We start from the raw sequence: 8,634 nt of genomic DNA, 5'->3' as shown, positions 1-8,634 counted from the left end.
CTCCTGCAGTCCCAGCTCTGACTGCTGCCCCCGAGCCCCGGCCTTGCTCTGTCCCAGCACTGAACCTGGCAGGTGGGTGTGCTTTTCCAGCCCTTTAATCCCACGGGCAATCCCAGATTCCCGGAGCTCCCCGAGGCACAGCCTGGCCTCCCTCCCTGGGAGCTGCATTTCAGTCTGCCTGGACCAAGGCCATCCTGTTTGAGACTTTATTCCTGTTGCTTTTCCTCTTCCAGGTTGTGGGCAAAAAGGAGAGAGCCAGTAGGAAGTGAAGCCACTGGAAGGCCTTATCCCAGTCCAAGGTTGGATAGGAGTAACTGGACCTGTTGAATTCCCACTTCCCTTTAAATTAGAGCAGAGGAAGCAGATTTTAAATCATCATTCCATGAACTTTCACCAACTTCATGACTCTTGCAAAAGTTTTCAATGTTAGAAATTCCTGAGCTTGTTTTCCAGGCAAGCTTGGATTTAGATGTTATTCCTTCCTTTTATTTGAAGGAATAACTCTGATTTTCTCTCTGATTTTAGTAAGGGAATATTTATTTATTCCAATTTTCCATCCTAATTGGAATTTTTGCACCTTGTAGAGCACATTTCCAAGGAAATTTACCCAATTAATGTTGGTAAATCAGGAATTGTCCAGCACCATCTCCACAAAATTCTGTGAATTCCCAAGAAAACGTTGAAGTATTTATTTGCCATGATTCATCTCTTTGTAAAGTTCAATTTACTGCATTTTTAATTACATAAATGCCATTAAAACCTGAATCCAGGCCTAGCTGCTGTTCCTTGGACACAGGGGGCTGGTTCTTTCCTACCTTGGCACATTTGGGTGTTTGTCCAAAATGAGCTTCCCACTAAAATAGAATTTGTTTCCAAGCAAAAGTGGGAATTGTCTAGAAAACCTTCTGTTCTGGGGGGCACTGGGTTTGTTTCCCTTATTGCTGCATAATTGAGGAAAGCCATGGTGCTTTTTTAGGCAGTGGCAGGAGGTGAAAGCTGCATTTATTTAATTTTGTATTTTATTTCTTGTTATTTTTGTATTTTTATGCTCTTTTGTTGTGGTTTCTCATGTTGCGTTTTGTGGTTTTTCAAAGACTTTTTCTTCCGTTTTTTAATTTTTATATTTTTTTCTTTAGCTATTTATTTACTTGTTAAAACTACTTTTAGTTTTTTATTTTAATTTTTTGTTTAAATTTTTTTTCCACTTTTTTGTTACTTTGAAATTTTTTTCTTTTGGTATTTTAATTTTATTTATTATTTTCTATAGTTTTGGTTTATTTTTTCATCTTTTCTTTGTTCCTTTTTTTTTTCCCCATACTCTTTCTTCCCCCGGGCGCCTGGGGGTTTGGCTGTTGGCAAGAAAGATGAGAAATGACCTCCGTGCCCGCTGGACGTCGGGATGTCATAGAGAGCGCAGTTGGCAAAAGCTCTGTATTTTCTGCTCCATAAAACTCCTGAAGGGAGAAAGCTGTGACCACTGTGGTGCCGTTTTTTCCTTCCCAGCCCCGACCAGGTCTCCTCCTACCCGTGCACAGTGTTACCAGCAGCAGCCTGCTGTCCAGGCTGTCGAGGCGCATTTCAGAGGGGGCAATAAAAACAAAGTAGACGTTTTATTTTGAACTCTCCGACCCTGCTTGTTTATTAGCAAAGAACTCCAAAACAAAGCGAACAAAAAAAGAAAACCCACAAACTAAACTCCCCCGCAACCCACCCAAAAAAAACCATAGAGAAAGAGAAAACATGCCCATATTATTTGAATAAAGATTAAAACTTTACCCCTTAGAAAACCAGGCTCATTTAATTCAAATTAATTGTGTTTCTGATGTGTTAGGTTAATGAATTCATCTAGTGTAAAATATCGTTTAAAATATAAACAAACGAATTAAAAAATAATGAAAAAGAAAAATAACAAAAAGTATAGGATATGAAAAATAATATAAATAATAAATACACAATATATTATTACATACTACACGTTTTATAAATATATATATTATACATAATATAAACATCTATAATGTACATAATCATGATATTTCAATGAAATGTATTATTATTTATAACATTACATAATAAATAATAAATTATTTTATATATAACTTTCTATACTTAATATATATAATAAATATAATAGTATAATAAACATAATACATGATGTATAATGTACATAATATAAAAGCTGAATTGTAATGATTAATGTAAATATCAGAATCACAAAGATAAAAAATATTGAAATAGAGCCTGAACGAAAGGCTTTTTTGTTTCGGTCTGGTTGCTGGCAGGGTTCTCGCAGGTGTGCTCGGGGGTCTTTTGGGCCATTTATTCCGGAGGCTGTTCGGAAGGGCATTTCTGGGCACGTTCGTTTATGGCTCCGCTCCGCGCCGCCGCGCGGCAGTGCTGCCACCCTGTGGGCAGAGAGCGGTAGTGCAGCTTCCCCCCCGCCCGGCCCGCCCGATCTGTGCGGCAATGCTGCCACCGTGTGGGCAAACAGCGGTAGTGCAGCTGTCCCTCCCGCCCGTCCCGCCTGATCTGTGCGGCAATGCTGCCATCGTGTGGGCAAAGAGCGGTAGTGCAGCTGTCCCTCCCGCCCGTCCCGCCTGATCTGTGCGGCAATGCTGCCACCCTGTGGGCAAAGAGCGGTAGTGCAGCTGTCCCCCATGACCGTCCCGCCGGAGCCGTGCGGCAGTGCTGCCACCCTGTGGGCAAAGAGCGGTAGTGCAGCTGTCCCCCCCCGCCCGTCCCCGACGCGCGTGGCAGCCCCGCATTGTGAGCTCGGGGGCGGCGCTGCCGCCCGCCCGCCCGCAGCTCGGGGCCGAAAGGGAGGGAAAAAGGCAAGGAGCCCGGGCGCGTGGCAGCCGGCTGCCTGCGCGCGCCACCCGGACCCCGGAGCCGTCCGGGCGCGCTTTTCCGCGGCGTCTGCAGGTGTGCGGACACGGGATGGGGGCGCAGCGGCGCCGCGGGCGGCAGTCCATTGAGTCAGGCGCTTGTGTGAGCGGCCGAGGGGGCATTTTAGTGGGTTCCACTACCAAGATGGCGGCGAGACGCGAGGCGCCTGACCTTCTAAAAAGGGCGGCCAAAAGGGCGGGAAAAATAAGGACCCTATAGGTGTTTATGCAGCTGCCTGCACAAAACCCCGACTACGGCGCCGCCCGGGGGCAATTTTCCGCGGCGTTTCCAGGTGTGGGGACACGGGCCGTGTGCTCAGTCGCGCCGCGTCCGCGTTCAGATTCGTTGATTTAGTCAGGCGTCTGCGTAAACAGCTGGCGGAGGCCTATGCCGAGCCGCAAAGAACATGGCGGCCGGGACGGAAGTGGCCTCAGGAGCAACCAAGATGGCGGCAAGAGAAAGCGGAAGTCACACGTCGCCCCTCACAAAATGGCGCCGAAGCGCGAGGCGCCCGACCTTCCAAAAAAGGCGGCCAAAAGGGCGGGAAAAAATAAGGACCCTATAGGCATTTAGCCAGACGCCTGCACAAAAACCCCGACTACGGCGCTGCCCGGGCGCAATTTTCCGCGGCGTTTCCAGGTGTGCCGACACGGGCCGTGTGCTCAGTCGCGACGCGCTTGCGTTCGGATTCGTGGATTTAGTCAGGCGTCTGTGTAAACACCTGGCGGAGGCCTATGCCGAGCCACAAAGAACATGGCGGCCGGGACGGAAGTGGCCTCAGGAGCAACCAAGATGGCGGCAAGGAAAAGCGGAAGTCACGCGTCGCCCCTCACAAAATGGCGCCGAGGCGCGAGGCGCCCGACCTTCCAAAAAGGGCGGCCAAAAGGGCGGGAAAAAATAAGGACCCTGTAGGCGTTTACGCAGATGCCTGCACAAAAACCCCGACTACAGCGCCGCCCGGGCGCAATTTTCCGCGGCGTTTCCAGGTGTGCAGACACCGGCCATGTGCTCATCCGCGCCGCCTCCGGGTTCGGATTCGTGGATTTAGTCAGGCGTCTGTGTAAACACCTGCCGGGGGCCTTAGCGGTGCCGCAAAAAAGATGCCGGCGGGACCGGAAGTGGCCTCAGACGCAACCAAGATGGCGGCAAGGAAGGGCGGAATGCTCGTGGGGCTCATCGCGGCCGAAAATCACCGAGTGCAGCTCACACCCTGCAATGGCAAAAGCTGTTTTATTAAAACTCAGCCGAGAATTTTCCTCTTATTTCCAGGTCACAGGATATACTGAGCCTGAGAGGGATCCTAAAATCTGACTCTCAAGCAGACGGACCGTTTGAGAATCGAACTCAGCACCTTGGCATTACCCGGACTCTGCTCCAAGCAGCTGAACCAATCTCTGCATTATGGGGATGGACCTCCATAGGATGGCAACGCTTGGCCCCACTAAGGTAAGTGCAGTGCCGCCTTCTCTGCCAAAGCTGCTTCACACACCAGCCCCTGGAATGGCTCGAGGGCAGAACTGGCTGGCAGGTCACGACAGCACAAAGCTCTTCCAGTGACGCTGATTTCCTGTCCTTTCCAGGATTTACTCAACAGCTGCCGTAAAAGTACTCACACAAAGTCTCTTTCTGGGCGGAAAAGAGCAGGACAAGTCCTGAGGCTTCCCTTCTTCCACGGCCAAAGTTCTGGAGAGAGGCAGGGCCGGTCCCACCCGCACAGGGGCGTTTCCTGCAGGTGAGTGTTGCCGGGCCAAACTGATGGCAGCTGCTGAGGCCGGGGCTGCTTTTCTGGCCGGAGGCCTCGGTGCCCCCCCGTGCCGCCTGCAGTGTCCCTCGGGGTTTCCTGCAGGTGTCCCGGGTGCCCGGAGGCGCAGGGAGGAAGGAGGCCGGCAGCCCCAGCGGGGCCAGCAGCCCTGGGATGATGTGCAGGGGAGGAGCTGTGCCTGCGGGGCCCCGCCCGTGGCAGCGGCGGCCAAACGCAGGGCCCGGGGCCGGGCTCGGGGCTGGCACGGACACGGCCCCGGGGCTGCCGCGGCTCCTCGGCCAGGGGCTGCTCCCACCGGGCACGGGGAGATGCTGCAGCCCGGACAGAGGCACCCACAGCCCAAGAGCTCCCCAGGGAACAGCTGGCATTGCCCGGGAACGGCGGCTCGGGCTGTCTGCAGAGGGGCTCAGACAGCAATTCCCACCTCCCGGAGCTCCCACACAGTTGCCAGGGATGTCCTGGCCACCCCAAATCCCCTCCCTTTCAGCCTGAGGACATCACCCATCGGCAGCATTAAAGCCAAGGTGCTCCTCCCTCACAGAAATTAAATCCAGAGCAACGGCCCTCGGAGATGCCTCAAAATCAAAGGTTTGAGTGGGATGGAGTTTCGTTTGGATGAAGTCTGGACTTTTCCAGGGAGCCAGCCGGAGTGCAGAAGTGATGGAAAGCTTTTGCAGGTGGGTCCCACTGGAGGTGTGCTGAAGGCAGGGATGGGCATCCCTTGCCTGAGGGAAAGGCACTTGCAGAGGCCACTGCTGGGGCTCGGAAAGGAGCTGAGCTCCTGCAGGGAGCTGTGTCCTCCCGAGGGCACAGGGGCTGCCTCAGCACAGGCCGGCCAGTGCCTTCTCCTGCTCTGAAACATCACCTGGAGCCCGAGCTCAGGGGGTGGCTGAATTCCAGGGAAATCTGACAGGTGACCCCCAGGGGATGACGGTTAGAATTAACCAAATCTATGGAATAAAAACCTATCCTGTCCCCATCCTGCTGAGCTTCCTTGGAAGCTCTGCTGGTTCCTGACACATCTGGCATTCAAGCAGCAGCTCTGCGTGGGAATATCCATGCTCTGTGAGGCACTGTGAGGTTATTGCAGCAGGAACTGAGCAGGGAATTCGGGGCCGTGGGTATAATTCATCTAAACTAGCAAAGGTGACAGTGAACCCCAAATCTGGGCACCACACAGAGAACAATCTTTGTGCTGCCCTGTCAGCTCAAGCCCCTGGGCTGGGAAGTTTTGGGAGTCAAACATATGGAATGATAAAAGTCACAGCAACTGGTGTCACCCCGAGGGACAGTCCAAGTCCCAGACAATTCCTCTGCAGTCCCCTGGGGGGGAAAACACCCTCTGTCTGCCAGGAGCCCTGACTCTGTTTCTCCTATCAGCTGTGTTGGGCTTTAAGAACTTGAAATAACTTTGAAGCCAAAGAAATCACCTTTTCCTTCTGGTTTGATTGTGTTTTTTTGTTGTTTTTTTTTTTTTTTTTTCTTTCAGGTGCTGGACTTGCTTCTGTGGATGTGTGCTGAGCTCTGGCTGCAGGGGACTGTCAGGCCTGAATGGCTGTGAGTTTGTGTTCTTCTCGCTGGGGAAGCAGAAATAATTATTAATTAGACTGCAGAAATGTTTTCAGAAACCTTTCCCCTTTCCTGCCCTTTGCTGGTGGATCTTCTCTTTCTGCCTTTGACTTTACAAAGCTGTTCCCTGATGTCAATTCCCCTGCCTGAATTCCTTGCAGCTCCTAGCTGGGAAAAACTGGGATGATGTCCTAGGGATGTTCTTAGGGGAGGACAGAGGTGAGATTTTTGCCTGTATTTTTCTAATATTTTCTAAAATTTCAGGGAGCTGCTCCTGCTCCTGCCCCTAATCCTGCTGCTGCTGCACAAGTGGAGCCTTGTCAGCGAAGACCTGCATCTGCAGGAGGCCCCGCAGGCCCTGGCTGGGAAGTGCCAAAACAAAGAAGTGATCAGTAAGTGCTGAACTGCTTCCAGGAGGGCATATTTTGTTGCAGCCGTTACAGACCAACCGTGTGGTGCTGGTGACTTTGTGTGAGTTGCTTTATTAAAGCCAATCGTTGGTAAGGGTTTTGAGCCTGCCTTGGAGAGCACTTGGAGCTCTGGGTGCCCTGGCTTTCCCCTAGGTGGCCCTGGGGGCGCCCCGGCTGTCCCCTAGGTGTCCCTGGGGTGCTCTGGCTGTCCCTGGGGTTGCCCTGGCTGTCCCCTAGGTGTCCCTGGAGTGCCCTGGCTGTCCCCTAGGTGTCCCTTGGGGTCCACGGGCTGTCCACTAGGTGTCCCTTGGGGGGACCTGACTGTCCCTGGGATGCCCTGGTTGTCCCCTAGGTGTCCCTTGGGGTCCACGGGCTGTCCACCAGGTGTCCCTTGGGGGGACCTGACTGTCCCTGGGATGCCCTGGCTGTCCCCTAGGTGTCCCTGGGGGTGCCCTGGCTGTCCCCTAGTTGTCCCTGGGGGTGCCCTGGCTGTCCCCTAGGGGTACCTTGTCTGTCCCTGGGGGGGCCCTGGCTGTCCCCTAGGTGTCCTTGGGGTGCCTTGCTGTCCCCAAGGCGTCCCTGGGGTGCCCTGGCGGTCCCTGGGGTTGCCTTCCCTGTCCCCTAGGTGTCCCTGGGGTGCCCTGGCTGTCCCCTCGGTGTCCCTGGGGGTGCCCTGGGTGTCCCCTAGGTGTCCCTGGGGGTGCCCTGGGTGTCCCTGGGGTGCCCTGGGGGTGCCCTGGCTGTCCCCTAGGTGTCCCTGCCTCGCTCGTATCCTCGACTCCGCCTCCGGCGCCATGGTGACACCCCTCCCAGTCTGGACCGGTGTGGCCACACCCCCTCCCCTGGGGCCATTAGACCCATCCCAGTACAGACCAGTAAGGCACCGTGTGCCCACCATGGACCCCCACACGCCTGCCAGTTCGTCCCAGTCCACTCCCCGTCCATCCCAGTTCTCTCTGATCACCCTCCCAGTGCTCCCAGTCCATCCCAGTCCCGCAGGTGCTGGTCCTTGTAGCTTGATCAGCTGGTGCCTGTCCGCAACGTGGAGCGGGTCAAATGAGGCCTCAGGGGGAGGGGTGGGCGGATTTTGGGGGGTCCTGGGGGTCCCGAGTTGTCCTGGAGGGGTTTGGGGGGTTTTGGGGGGTCTGCGGGGAGTCTCAAGGGGCTGCTGTGGGTGTTTTTGGGGGGGCTTCGGGAGGTTTGGGCGGCCCATTTGAGGCATCAAAGGAACCTGAGGAGGGTTTTGCGGGCTCCTGGAGGTCGGGGGGGCCCTGGGGGTGGTTTGGGGGGCACTGGGGGGTTCCAGCCCGTGACCCCCCCCCGTTTTTGACACCCCCCCCCCCCCCGAGCTGTTTCGGTCTCATCGACGCCCTCCTGAAGCCCAAGGTGGGGGTGGGCGCTGGGCCCCCCCCGCTGCCCCCTCCCCCTGCCACCCCCGCGACGCCCTGCAGGTGAGGAACCCCCAAAAACCCCTCCCCGGTCCCCAAATTCACCCCTGGGACCCCAAAAAACCCCCAAAACCTCTCCCCGGACCCCAAATTCACCCCTGAGGCCCCAAAAAACCCCCAAACCTTTCCCCATGAACCCCAAATCCACCCCTGGGACCCCCCAAAACCTCCCCAGGACCCCAGATCCACCCCGGGACCCCCAAATCCATCCCTTGGACTCCCAAAAACCATCAAATCCATCCCTGGGACCCCCCAAAACCTCCCTTCAAACCCCAAATTCACCCCTCGGACCTCCAGAATCCCTCCACAGGACCCCTCAGGGGTCGTTCCCCACGAAAAAGTGCGGGAAACGTGAGGGGAGAAAAAGGGCGGGATCAAGTGGAGGGGATCAATGGAATTTTGGGGGGGGTCAGCGACGCTGAGGAAGGATCAATGGAATATTGGGGGGGCATCAATGACATTGGGGGGGTCAGTGACACTCGGGTGGGGATCAATGATGCTGTGGGGGGGTCGATATCAGCTCGAGGGGCGGCCATGGGTTTTTGGGGGGCCGCAACGC

General features: G+C 54.7%; 1 long non-coding RNA gene across 1 annotated transcript; it reads left to right on the top strand.

Annotated features, from left to right (window-relative positions):
• Positions 1-230: 230 nt before the first annotated feature.
• LOC136305001 (uncharacterized) lies at positions 231-1,611 on the top strand. The gene is made up of 2 exons (XR_010724956.1): positions 231-299; positions 1,365-1,611. It is a non-coding gene; the product is annotated as an uncharacterized lncRNA (long non-coding RNA).
• Positions 1,612-8,634: the final 7,023 nt, after the last annotated feature.

This window comes from Chamaea fasciata, unplaced genomic scaffold, assembly GCF_029207755.1.
Source record: "Chamaea fasciata isolate MVZ Bird 193981 ecotype frontalis unplaced genomic scaffold, bChaFas1.0.hap1 SCAF_243, whole genome shotgun sequence".
NCBI classification, from domain to species: Eukaryota; Metazoa; Chordata; class Aves; order Passeriformes; family Sylviidae; genus Chamaea; species Chamaea fasciata.
Note: the sequence above shows the minus strand (reverse complement) of the source record. Positions and strands in the feature narration are given on the sequence as shown.